Source organism: Alligator sinensis, unplaced genomic scaffold (assembly GCF_000455745.1).
Source record: "Alligator sinensis unplaced genomic scaffold, ASM45574v1 scaffold123_2, whole genome shotgun sequence".
Lineage (NCBI taxonomy): Eukaryota > Metazoa > Chordata > Crocodylia > Alligatoridae > Alligator > Alligator sinensis.
Window position 1 is genome coordinate 1,424,637 of NW_005841917.1, and position 14,264 is coordinate 1,438,900.

Below are 14,264 nucleotides of genomic sequence, written 5' to 3' on the forward strand. Positions count from 1 at the left end.
TCTTAAAGGGCCGGAGCCATGGCAGGCAGGGCAGCCATTGTGGGGGTCGGTGGGCTCATGCAGATCCCCCCCATGCCACATGGAGCAATGGGGGACAGCAGGGATCACCTCCCCCCCACCTTTCCCTCCACCTGGCAGTACCCGGTGAGCCGGGGGGGTTTTTCTTCAAAGTGCCAGGAGCTGGGGCAGGCAGGGCAGCCATTGCCGAGCTGGGAGAGTGGGTGGGGGATGGACCTGGCTGATTCGGATATTGGGCAGCAGCCAAATCTCCAAATCAGATTCAACCGAATCAATTCGGGGCAGTGATTCAAATCACCGAATCGAATCACTGTCCCCTGAATCAGCTGAATCCGAATCCAAAGTGAATATTAGCTGCTTTGCACAGGCCTAACAGACACTACAAATTTGGGTTTGTTTCCAACAAGTATCTTGCTTAGCTCTTAAATATACTCCAGCTAAAACATTGTGAAGCCAGGGACCCTACAGAGCTCAGAGTGCAAAGATGTCTCATTACAATCAGTAGCCCTTCATGATGCCTTGGAAGGGTTCCTTATGAATGGCAATCACAAAAGCCAGCACACTGAGAGGGGAGCTAACCACAGGAAACAGAGGTAAAGTGTATATTTTAAGCTTACCTCTCTCAGAGATTTGGGCACATTCTGGTGTCTATGTGCAGTGCAGTCTCTAGTCAGGATTCACAACTGTGACCCTTCTGCTGAAGATGAGTGGCTATAACAGCCCTTTCTTATGAAAAGGAAGAAGCTGGTGGTACCCTGTGAAGGTTGGGTGACCTACAGGGACCACCTAGAATGCCATCACCAGTGCTATCTCCAGAAGATCCTTAGCAGAAAGTGGGAGGATCTTCACACAAATACCAGCATCCTTACCAATGCTAACACCACCGGTATGGAAGTATTGATTATTCAACATTAGCTGCGGTGGACAAGGCACTGTGTGTGCATGCTTGATGTGTGCTTACCAAAACAACTGCTATAGTCCCAACTCAACCAAGGACAAAGGACACATGGGAGTCAGAGGAAATGCTTCAATGACACCCTCAAGGTGAACATTAAGAAGTGTGGCATTGACACCACAAATTGAGAAAAACTAGCCCTTGACAAGGCTATATGGTGATGCCTTGTGAGAGAAGGTACATTTCACTTTGAGGAAAACTGTCTCACCCCAGAGACAGAAAAACAACAGAAACAGAAGGAAAGGAAACAAGACCAAGAAGTCCATGGCCCAACCTTCCCCTTTACCACCTGTGGCGCATGCCAGAGAGTCTGCGGCTCTAGGATCAACCTTCTTAGCCATCAACAGATTCATTTACAACCCTTTACTAGGCCCAGGGAGTGATCATCCTCAACAATGAAGGATTGCCACTGACAATGACCCTTTTCTCCAACAAACCACTCAGAGGTTAGAACATACATCAAAGATATAGGACACCCAGCTTGCTCCTCTATCACTATCTCTTCCTCTTGACAGGTTAAAAAGTGCTGACACGGGCATCTAACTACAGGAAAAAAGTCCAGGGTTGTGACTACCTATTGCTTCTGAATCACAGCATTCATTATCATAATTGTGTGATAAATAGAAGAGGAGTCCCAGGAATACTTATAATGAGATACTTAACCTAGCTAGGCCTTGCAAGTACTTCATTTTGAATAGTACATTTTAGGATAAAATTTCTTGTCACTCAATATTTAAAGACATGAATAAAATGGTCTTTCATAGCCACATTAGCAACCAGCTTCCTTGCTAGTTGGAATTGGAAACCAGAATATACTCTTTTATTTACAAAATAAAATAGGTGGTATATGGTTTTGTTGTAGATTGCTATAATACTGTTGAAGGGTTCCATTGCTGCTTTCTAATTTATGATGAGGTATAATCCAGGCATATTTTTGCCTAGTACCAAAAGAAAATTGAGCCCTAGAAGAATGAGAAACTCTTTATCCTCGTGGATGAATTTTCTGAGCATGCATATTTTGGAACAAATTATTCACATATAGGCCTTTGGGGTTATGCTTATTTGTAACCACCTAAGAGTTACTGTAGCTCTTGGAATTTTTTAGTCTGCCTAAAAATCATTCACATCAAGTGAATGTTAGTATATTTCCATTAATGTTCTATTGAAAAGGAACCTTTTGGGATAAATTAAATTATTCAAAAGAAGGTGTGATTCTCTTAATGGCTCTAAGCCTGTTTATTACATGAAAGCTAAAAATACTCGAGCAGCAGAATAGGAAATATATAGCATTTCAAAATTAGGAGCTACCAACTGTTTATGTCTGATAAACAGATATTAAGCAATATTGTCATATTATGACTTTACAGTAGGAACATGAGAATTACTTCATCTGATTAATTTTAGTCATTTGTTTCTGTAAACTGAAACTTTAATGGTGAATCAGTAGAATCTGGAAACTGAAGAGTGAATTGTAAAATCTAGAGATGAAAAAAACCTCTTCAGTTATCTCACTCAGCTCGTTGATGAGTGGAGGGCTGTTATTCTGTTTAAGTTTGGTCAGTCTAAATTATAATTATGCCAGCTAATGTGACTTCTACTACTTCAGCCTGGAAAACACTGGACTACCAACTGATCTTGACATAAGAAGATTTCCCTGAATTCAGGTTATTTTTTCCCATTCTTCATTTTCTCTCATTGCTTCTTCCATATAAGAGCACATTTTGCATAATTAGCTTTCATACAGATGATTACACTACAAAATATTTGTTGATTTTTATCCTGTCCTCCCTACTTAGCTGTTATTTAGTTAAGCTGCACATATTTAACTTGTAATCATTCTTTATTATGTATATAAAATATATAAATATATATAAAATTATTATAAAACTAAGTGACAAGAGAGAAGTTAAAATGAATAGACCAGAATATATTTTAGGTGATAAATGACCTTGTAAAGTGAACTTAATCTTTTCTCATAAACAAATCCTATCAGTTCTCAACAGAAAATGATTTTTGTTTTTTAAGCACTCCACACTTTGGCAAGGTATTTCTGAAACTGAGCATAATAATATGGGCATCAGATGTGGACTGGCAAGTTCATGGATGACATTAAACTATGGGGCAAGGCAGTCACACTGGAGGACAGGCTGGGAACACAGGCCAACCTGGACAGGCTTGCAAGGTGGACGGACCAAAACCTGATGGCATTCAATGTAGAGAAGTGCAGGGTGCTCCACCTTGGGAGGAAAAACAAGCATCATACTTATAGGCTTGGCAGTGCTACGCTCACTAGCACCATGACCAAAAGAGACTTGGGGGTCTTTATTGACCACAAGGTGAACATGAGCCACCAATGCAGTGCCGTAGCCGGCAAAGCCAAACAAACTCTGGCATGCATCCACCGGTGGATCTCTAGCAAAACCAGGGATGTCATCCTCCCACTTTACTCAGCCTTAGTAAGGCCACAGCTGGAGTACTGCCTCCAGTTTTGGGCCCCCCACTTCAGGAAGGATATAGATAAGCTTGAGAGAGTCCAAAGGAGAGCCACCCACACGATCAAAGGCCAAGAGAGCAAGCCTTACAAGGAGAGGTTGAGGGACATGGGACACTTCAGCCTGGAGAAGAGAAGTCTCAGGGGGGACTTGGTGGCAGCCTATAAGTATATAAGAGGTGTGAACCAGGATCAAGGAGAACAGTTGCTCACCAGGGCCCCCCACAAGGGATAACAAGGTCTAACAGCCACAAACTTCTGGAAAGCCAATTTAGACTGGACATAAGGAAAAACTTTACAGTCCGAGTGTCCAGGGTCTGGAACAGACTTCCCCAAGAGGTGGTGCAAGCACCTGCGGTGCAAGCACCTGCTCTGGACTCATTCAAAAGGTGTTTGGATGCTTATCTGGCTGGGATCATTTGACCCCAGCAGACTTCCTGCCTATGGCAGGGGCTGGACTCAATGATCACACAAGGTCCCTTCCAGCCCCTAATGTCTATGAAATCTATGAAATACAAATCCTGTCATACCAGGGCCTGATGGATTATGTAAACTAAGTGTTCTTCACATTATACTAGTATCTGGATGGGAATCACTGGATCACATCCCTGTCCCAGAATTCTAAATCATATGCCAAAGTTGCATTGGTCTCATCTGTGACACTTGGCATTGCAAAATCTTACATAATTTGTTATCTAAAGTCTCTTTCTTCTTCTATGGCTTTGACTTTTACATGTTTCTCTTTATATACAAATATTCACAGAGAAGCTGGACTAAAGGGGAGGCTGTCTACAATTTCTTGAAAAGTAAAGATAGCAATTAAAGAAGAAATTAGTGTAGTTCAATAGGATGTAGTTGGGACCTTTTAGATGAAATGAGAGGGCAAGAAAGTGGCCACTGACTTAATATTTAGAAAAATGTCCTGCTGATTTATCCTGTTAGTTTGTGAAACAGTCTCCAAGAAAAAAAGTAAAGACTCCACTGAATATGGCATTTAAAACTACATTGGTTAGGTCCCATTAGCCAGTGTTTGAGCATACTTCACCAGATGCTGTGAAGGTGAAGCAGTGTATCAAATTGGGAATGGGATTTGAATGCAAAAGACAGGGAAGGGAAGCAGAGAGAAATGAAGGGGCAGGGGGAGGAGGGAGTCTCTACCATTTTTAATTCATGATCCTATGATATATGCACTTAGTAATCAAGAATAGATCTTTTAATCTGAACACTAGGGAAATGTGTGTTCATAGAGTATCTGGCAATGTGTGTATGATTCTTTTGGAGACTTTGAGGGTCCCTACCAATTTCATTTTCTGTACATATTTTTAAAAATAAAATAAAATCTTCAAAGTGCTCCAGCCAAAGATTTCCAAGTCTAGTCAGAAGAGTTGGAAGGGGAGGCTACTTATATCTTGGCTGATACCTTGTGTTTTCAGTTTCAGCCAATGTGGTCCCCATTTACAAGAAGGTGAGAAAGGAGGACCCCGGCAATTATAAGCCAATCAGTCTTACCTCGGCCCTTGGGAAGACCTTTGAGAAAATTCTCTTTAATAAACCACATTCTCCCACCACATTCTCTTAAAAAGCTAGGTGACTGCGGCATTGATGCCTACATAGTCAGATGGGTGGCAAATTGGCTAGATGGTCACACCCAGAGAGCAGTGGTGGACAGGTCGTTTTCGACCTCGAGGAATGTGAGCAGTGGAGTCCCCCAGGGCTCAGTCCTGGGGCTTGTACTGTTCAACATCTTTATCAGGATGTAGGTGTGGAATGCATGCTGTCCAAATTCGCTGAGGACACCAACCTGTGGAGTGAGATGAGCACGCTTGAGGGGAGGGACAGAATCCAGCTAGATCTAGACAAATTACAGAGGTGGGCAGATGAGAATAGGATAGAATTCAACACAGACAAGTGCAGGGTGCTGCATCTAGGGAGAAGGAACCAGCACCACACCTATAGGCTGGGGAACACCCTTCTTGTCAACACGTTGTCATTATTGACTCCAAGATGATCATGAGCCACCAATGCAAGGAAGCGGTCAATAAGGCTAACCACACCTTGTCATGCATCTACAGATGCATCACAAGCAGGTCCAGGGAGATGATCCTTCCCCGCTATGCGGCATTGGTCAGACCACATTTGGAGTACTGTGTCCAGTTCTGGGCGCCACACTTCAAGAGGGATGTGGCTAGCATTGAGAGGGTCCAGAGGAGGGCCACTCGCATGGTCAAGGGGCAGCAGGTCAGGCCCTACGAAGACAGGCTAAAGGGCCTGAACCTATTCAGCCTCCACAAGAGAAGACTGAGAGGGACTCACCAGGAGGGACCAGCGGGAATTGGGGGAAGCTCTGTTCCCCTGAGCACCACCCGGGGTTACTAGGAAGAATGGCCACAAACTGTTAGAGAGACGGTTTAGGCTGGACATCAGGAGAATACTTTACAGTTAGGGCTGCCAGGCTCTGGAACGGGCTCCCAAGTGAGGTGGTGCTCTCTCCTACCTTGGGGGTCTTTAAGAGGAGGCTGGACAGATATTTGACTGGGGTGATATGACCCCAGCACCTATTCCTGCCCAGGGCAGGGGGTCGGATCTGATGATCTGTTTAGGTCCCTTCTGACCCTAAGCACTATAATAGTATGATATTATAGATCATGTTTGCAGCTATCCTCAAGATACTCGTATGGCAGTCACCCAGAAGCCTTCACTTGCTTCCACTATTATTTTATATTGTAAACAAACTTTTAAAGTAAGAAAGTGGTTAAGTATTGGTATAGATGGCCAGAGGAGGATGTGGAATCTCCATCCTTAGTAATTTTTAAGATCAAGTTAGACAAACACTAGTCTAGAATAGTTTAGATAGGAATAATCCTACCACTTGGGGGTCCCTTCCAGCCCAATTTTTCTAGGATTTCTAAATTGTTTAGTATCTTTTATGGAAACTTCATGCAAAACCTGCATATGCTACTTCTAAGCATTTCTGGCAGTACTGAGTGGAAATCTTATAGCACAGCATAGCACAGCACATTTAATATAGCTATATTTATAATATGTGAATTCTTTTTATACATATTTATATTATTTAATATAATATAAGCTATAATAACATATGTGCATATATATATACACACATACATATGCATACATTATATCATTTTATATTATATATTTTTTATATAAAGATAATATATTTTATTGTTTATATATAATGTATCAAATACCTACATATATTTAACCTCTGATTTTCTGTTCTCTCTATCCCTAACTGCTTCCTAATCCTGACTCTTCTTCCTCATTGTAGAGTCCCAATCACAATAGGTTTACCTTAGTCTGAACAGTAAGAAAATTGGCTTGTCAAATATGGTAGGTTAACTTAAAATTGGTCTAGCTAACTTAGAATATACATGCCTAGGGAAAGGGATCATTTTTCCTAACCACATAGAAACATGCATATAATGTTTAAAAGAATAATTGTACCAAGCTCTTCATTATCATCTAAAAATAATCAGTCTATGGTACTCTGTTTCACCTCTCTGCCTCCGTTGCTCACTGCCATTCCAGATGAAATAGCGGGAGCTTTGGGGCACAGCCTGTTTTTCATCAGTGTATGGGGGGGGCAAGCTTTTGTTTTCTAAGTCCATTTTAAAATTAAATCTAGTGTAAGTCCTGAAAGCATTGATTGTTTATTAGTTTTCTTATAAAGGTTATGGCCTTTACAGAGAACACAGAAAACAAGACAGAAAATGCATAAAGAATCACTGATAGATCTCCTTTTTCATTATCCACCTGCTAAGATACAGTCCTTTACAATGATGGCATGTATCTTTTTCATAAGTTACAACATGCAGCTTGAAGTGGCCAGAGTCAATATGCAGTCGTTTGCCTTCTATAATCTGAGAATCTTTAGAAGATGCTCTTGTGGAAGTTGGTAAATACAAGTAACAGTTCATTTTTTAAAATGCTATTTGCAATCACTTTTTCTTCAATATTTAGATGGCAGCTGAAATGAATACCTGTGCTGCACTACAGAAATTTTAAATCTCTACTGCAGCAGTGACCTATATAATTACTTCATTGGTAATATTTTATCCTTCTTACACAGAGGAAATGTCACAATCCATTTTGACCTCTATTTTGGAAGATGAGCAATGACTATTGAAAAGATCTCTCTGTAGTGGAGGGAGAAAAATTCTTACTAGATATAACATTAGATACACCTCTTTTCTATATTTTACAAACTATCACATTTAAAGACCGTGATTAATGTGGCAGATAAAGTGCTACATTTCACTTCCATGCTATAAATTTCACAGTTACATAAATAATCTTTTGTATTCTGGCCTCTTAGATATATCTTCCCTGCCCCTACCAATGGCATGGTTGTTTCCATAGTAACTAATGTACTTCAGAGGTGAAAAGTTAAGGGAGGCTAAAAAATTAAACCCCCATTATACTGTACTATACTAAAAAGTTGAGACTGTTCAGTAATGTAAGGGGAAACTTAATTTGTTTACTTGTATTTAGCAAAGTAGTCAATTCTATCAAGCATCCCAAAAAATACAAGTAGAGGTGGCAAATCGGAGTGGGGCAGGGAGAAAAATGTAATTAAAATTTTTATTTTTAATGTATTTATTTTTCCATGTTAACAGTTGTTTTGTGCCTGTTTCCTATAAACCATCCATTGCGTTTCATTTGCAAAATATATCTGAGGGAACATCTCCATCACAGGTATCAATGTCACACATGCAAGTATTTACAGAATCTAAACTTTTGCAATGATATATTTAAATAAATATATCACAAAGGCCTTTAAGCTCATCCAGTAAGAGAAGAAAAATCTGATACATTTTCCCCATCGTCATTAAGCAATTTAGTCTGAATTCTGAACCCCTGTGCTCAGTTCAGAGCATAAAAACATCAAGATGCTCACCTGGTAAACTCAAATTGCTTCCTGTACAAGAATAATATTCAAGCAAAAGCCATGAACGGTCAGCTTTACATTCCTCTCTGCCTATAGCAATAACATCTCTTTATGTCAACCCACACATTGCTTGTCACCCACCCACTAGCACAATTTTAAGGTTCTTTTTTCAAAAGGAAATAAGCAATGAGTCAACCTGCTGTGATGAGCAGCCAGCCTAAATGTGCTGTTATGCACATAAAATTGCCATTGAGGAAATACAAAGTTCAAGTACTGCAATTCTGTTCTTGTTTTAATCATCTTGTTTTGTTTGCTTATTTGTTTTGTATTGTTTCATTGCTTTGGCTGAGAGGAGAACTAAATGAAATCTCACTTGGAGAGAATGAGAACTCTGTTGGGAAATGGTCAAAAAGAGAGAAATGATTGTTCTGGTACCTCAAGATGTGGGCAACAAGATTCTTATTGCTCCATTTTTAGCACAAATTCACCATCAAGCCACTTCAGATATAGTCAGACACTGCAACCACCATCCTATGTAATGCTAAAGGTCTGTGATGTTAACCAAATGGTAAAACCCCCAACTCACTTTTTGACCATTGTCACACCAGAGGACGAAAGAGACTTGTCTGAGCAGCAATGTCTGCTACAACAGGATCTGGAATTGTAACCTTCATACATAACTTACACTCTGCCCTCCTGTGCACCATGGGCACTTTTACACGTGCTTTGACGTGTTCTGATTAATTGAGTCTCGTGTGCTACAGCATCTAATTTTTCAAAATAGTGGCCCGTAAAGCAAGCTTTAGTTAAAGCACCCCTACCACCATTTTGAAATGCAGGACACTGAATACACAAGATGCTGCAGGTGTTTTAATTGTAGCGGCTCCTGAGAGCCACTCTAAGTACAACACCCTCCCACCCCCCACCCCCACACACACCAGGACAGATGTAAAGGCATCCGATGTGATTCAAGAAGAGACTATCCCACATTCCAGATGTACTTGATAACTGAATGTTATAAATACCAGCAGGTATTTATAACATCTAGTTTTCTCTAAAATATATAGTTTCAAGCTTGTGCCTGCAGCAGTCATAGAGGAGGGAAATCACTGAAAAGAACACTTGAAATAAGCTGTGCTCTTGGGAGCAACATACAATTCTACACAACATACAATATTTGGATGCTGTCTTCAACTTGGGGTTGCATGGCCATTAGGTATCCACATAATCAACTTCTGAAAAGATGCAATATTCCACCAAACCATCTCACATCTCTCAGAACAGGACTTTTAGTCTGCTCTTGGGGAAGTAGTGTGAAGTAATATTACTGGCCATCTCAAAACCCTTGTGGACAGCTCTGCACCTACACAGGACAGTGCATGATCACCAGGGATCCTGGTTTTCCATTTGCTATGGAAAAATGCAGATGGTCTCTTTCAACAGAGAAAATCGTGGTTTTGCTCCTTTAAAGGAGAAAAATCAGGTATTTCCCCTTTAAACAAAAAAAATGCAAGAAACCATACGCTTCCCTTGCAAGCTGATGCAATTGATAACACCTTGAGAGTATAGCTATTCTCAGTCAAATACTTGGAAAACTTGCTCTGAAACCTAAAGTTGAGCCCAGAACATGTCCTTACACTTCATATTTTGACCTCCTTTGTGTTCACTGGTAACATACTGTAGTTTCTCACATATAACACACCCCATCACATAATAATCACCTTGTTTTCGACAGATCCTTCCTGTAGTAAGTAACGGAGCAGCAGCTGCTAGGAGCAGAGCCTACTCATTTTCTGTTGTTTGGTTAAGTGCAGATTTTACCTTTGTATTACCCCACCAGCAGAATTCTTGCCATATTTCTTGTGTATAATGTGCATTGTTATTTTTAGCAACTGATTTCAGGGGGAAAGTGCATGTTTTATGTCAGAAAATATGGTAATAAAAATTAACCTCCCCTGCTTGGTACACACCTGTACTAAAATCACTGTACATTAATGGACACAAAATATCATTAATAGGAAGTGTGTTCCATTCTCTCTGAAAGTTCCAGTGAGTTATCTTTGCTTTATGAAAAAGGCTGTTTTCTTAGCTCTTTAATAAAACATTTTTATACTCAATTTTCTGATTTGTTTAGCGTCAGAAGACTTGTTTCTATCAGCAACCTGGCATATAATTTACCTTACTTTACCTACATCTAAACAAATGTAAAACCCACAAATATTTATGCTTTTAGTTTGTTCTTGAAAACCTCTAAATAAACCTAAAACCCACTAATATTTATTCTTTTAATTTGTTTTTGAAAATCTATGTCAGGCATGATTTTTTCCATAAAGTTGTGGATAACATGCATTCTGGTAGGAGAAGCATGGATCCACATACCACAGACTGAAGAACCTATACAATTGAGATCAATATCTCTTTCAGCTATATTATGGTATCTTAAATAGAGGAAAATATCCCAGTTAAATTGTTCAATGGTTGCTGCAGATAAACAAAGGTCAATATAGCAGCTAAATTAAATTTAAAATGTCTGGAACACTTCTGAAATATGGGTTCAAGACATACTTTTATTTCTATTCTCTCCTCTATTTAGTAACTTATAACATGTTACTATTACAGCAGTTATTATACTGTTTTTATCAGAAGTTATTTTAAGAAAGGATCTGAGTACATTATTGTTATGCTGACCAGAACTGTAATGAAATCAACATACTCTTTACTGTAGGCATAATGTAAAGCATATGTTTTTTCCAGCCAATGAGTACATTAAAATCCAAACTACAATACAATGTATATAGTGCTTCTAGATTAAAGCTCTTGCATGCCAGATTTGTAGCTTTGATTCGCTCTGAATTTAGCGCTTAGTAGGATTTATTTCAGTGATTCTGCCCTGAGGCCAAAATGAATCAGCTTTTATCTAGGATGATCATATATTGCCTAAGCCTTGTAGCTTTTCTTTTAATAAACATGTAACTTTAACCTACCATTACATATATCTGAAACATATAACAAAGTGAGCTCTCACCCAACACTGTAGCCAAGCAGAGTCCATTAAGGTTTGAGATAGAGTTTATGTTTAGGGTGATCTAAATAATGCTTTTAGTGTGTGTCTTTTCATTTTCCTCCTTGTAATAGAGTCAGCTTTTTATGATCAGATTTATTCTCCTATAAACTTAGAACTTGCTCACAGACACCAAAAGAACATAATTTCAGATTCCAGTTTTCAGTTTAAAGAGGAATATCTTAATAGCAAAGCAATTTTAACATGGAATTTAATGGTGCATAAGAATGGCCCTTTAATCTCTCCCACTTTTTCTCCTGTTTGTATGGTAACTTTTCAGAAATGCTTGTTCTTGAATCTGGCTTCATTTCTTAAACTGCTTTATTTTTCATGCTTTTAACTAGGTTTTCTTTCATGAAAAGTGTGTTACCTAAATCATAAATAAATATTGTTATTTTCCAAATGGTTCAAAACATAGTATGTACCTCATGGAACAGGTGAACAGTTCTTTTTCTTCAATGGACTACTTTTCCACTGCTCTGATAGGGCCAAGGAGAAGAAATGTCCTCTAAATCTCCTGCCAGTGTAAAGGAATCCTCCGTAGGCAGGTCTATATGATTCCTCTCAGTCCCCAAGGGACAGGGAGCACGGCAAAGATAAGGCTGGAAAGTGACCAGACAGCAATATACACTGGCAAATATAAAATTTCTAGAGGATCAGATTCAAGCCGTGTTGGAAAATCATGCAGAAAACAGACCCTGTCTGCTGCTTTCCCCTCCCTGCTTCCCCCCACAGTTATCTTTCCCCATTCATAAACACTCAGGGATCTTTAAGAATATGGAACCTAAAATAAAACAGAATTTGCCCAGCCCAAACACACCACATTTGTGGGGTAGTTGAGTCCACTGTCTCCACTCCTTTATTAGCTGGCTTGTTGAAGACCAGAACTCTTACTTATAACAGATCCCAGCCAACAAGGACCTCACTCACATATGTAAATAGACTCAGTGATGAACAAGTGAATTGCAGGAGGCAACTATTTAGTGTAGTCCAGCAATATCCAGCAATAGTCCTGTTCTGAACTTCCACTGAACAGACCACTTCACAAAGTCAGTGCTGCTTACTCAGTTCTCACAAACACAGTCCTAAAGAAGCGTTGCTGGTAGCAATAAGCTCTTGTAAGACTAAGAAGCTCAAGTAACTCAAAAAGCAGCCCTTCAGATTTATTTGATGAAGCTAGCCCTTGTTTTCCTAACCAGGGCCTAAATTCAGTGTGTTTCAATATCCCCAGACTATACCTTTCTTAATTTCTCCCTACAATCATAAATATGCATGCATACATTCATGATGTATTATCATTTTTTTTAAAAAGCAAAACACAATTTTAACTGTATCACATAATACTCTGTACAACGAGTCAGAGCAACATTATAATTTATGTAAATTAAGGCTTCCAGTGCCATTTTTCCTCTTTCTTACAGGGAGAGCAGAGAGTCATTTTCCCCCTCAAGCGTTCTAGTCGTGAGGCTTATAGGAAGGTCAAAGCATAATTAGCTGTAGCAATGAAAGAAGAATGAATCTCTTTCATTCAAAATTCTCATATTAGCCTTTTTTCTGACCAGTCCAAATCCAGAAGTAGCCCACATAAATGGCTTAATAAGTAAGTGTGAGATACAAGATGAGGAATAAAAAAACAACCAGCAGAAACAGTGCAAGAAAAGAGGGTCTTCCTGCTCCCTCCTGTTTTCAAGTTAAATCCATTTAGTAACTTGTAAATTGTATCCTCTTTTTAGGACACTTCTTAATTTAGTGTATTATATCTCCTTGAGGTTGAAATGTATTAAGGATTTTAAGTGGACAGATAAAATAAGAAATAGTCCTTTTGAAATAATTTGTTCATTTTAAAAGCAAATGTGTTGCTATTAAAATGTGCCTAATCTAATAGTAATGGAGCTGGAAATCCTTTCACTGTTGGACACTGCCACAGAAAGCTTCCTTACAACTCCAATGTTACTGAAATTTATCCTGAAAGATACTGTATATATCCATGAATGAGGATCACCTGGTTCCTATGCAGAGGGTTTCGCTGACAAGAGATTTATTTTGTTATGTGGAAGTGGACTGAAACCACTAGTTGGTTTCCCTTTGAAAATAGACTTCAAAACATCTTTATCAAAGATTATAGAAACCTGGAAGGGTATTACTGACCTGTGCCCTTCAAACTAGCTATGCAGAGATGAAAGAGTCCTTTTCCCAGTACCTTGCGATCTTTTTCAACTGTAGACTGAAATGCAGTACTTTTAAATCACAGCATTGTTACAACTTGTTCCCCTACCCCAATTAATGCAATAAGAATGCTTCAAGACAGCAGAATATTTGGTCATTACTTCATTTTAACTACTGTATGTTAAATTACTGTATTGCAGGAGACTTCCAGTTTTGTAATGAATAGCTTATTGTTCTGCATTACTTTGACTGCCTTATATTTTCCCGTATGTTTTCTCCTTGTGCTAGAGTCATATTTTTGTGACTAAGAGGAATTTTAAACCTCCATGAAGCTATATTTTCACTTCAGTTGATAGGATTACCATATGTCCGGGTTTACCAAGACATATCCTCTTTTTGGTTCTTCCCATCTCTGTCTAAGCATTTTTTTTTAAATATCAGCAAATAGTTGGGATTTTGCTCTGCCTCTGCTTTCCTGGCACTTCTTGGCTTGTCCCAGCAAGGAGCTGCTTGGGGTTGGGGGTAGAGGGAGTGGGGGCAGAGCCATCATGTGCATCTGCATGTGGCCCTGGCAGCTGGAGGTAAGGCTGTTTTGGGGGGCGGGGGTTGGAGGGCCAGGGCTTGGGAGGCTGCAGGGGGTGCATATGTGAGCGTGTATCCG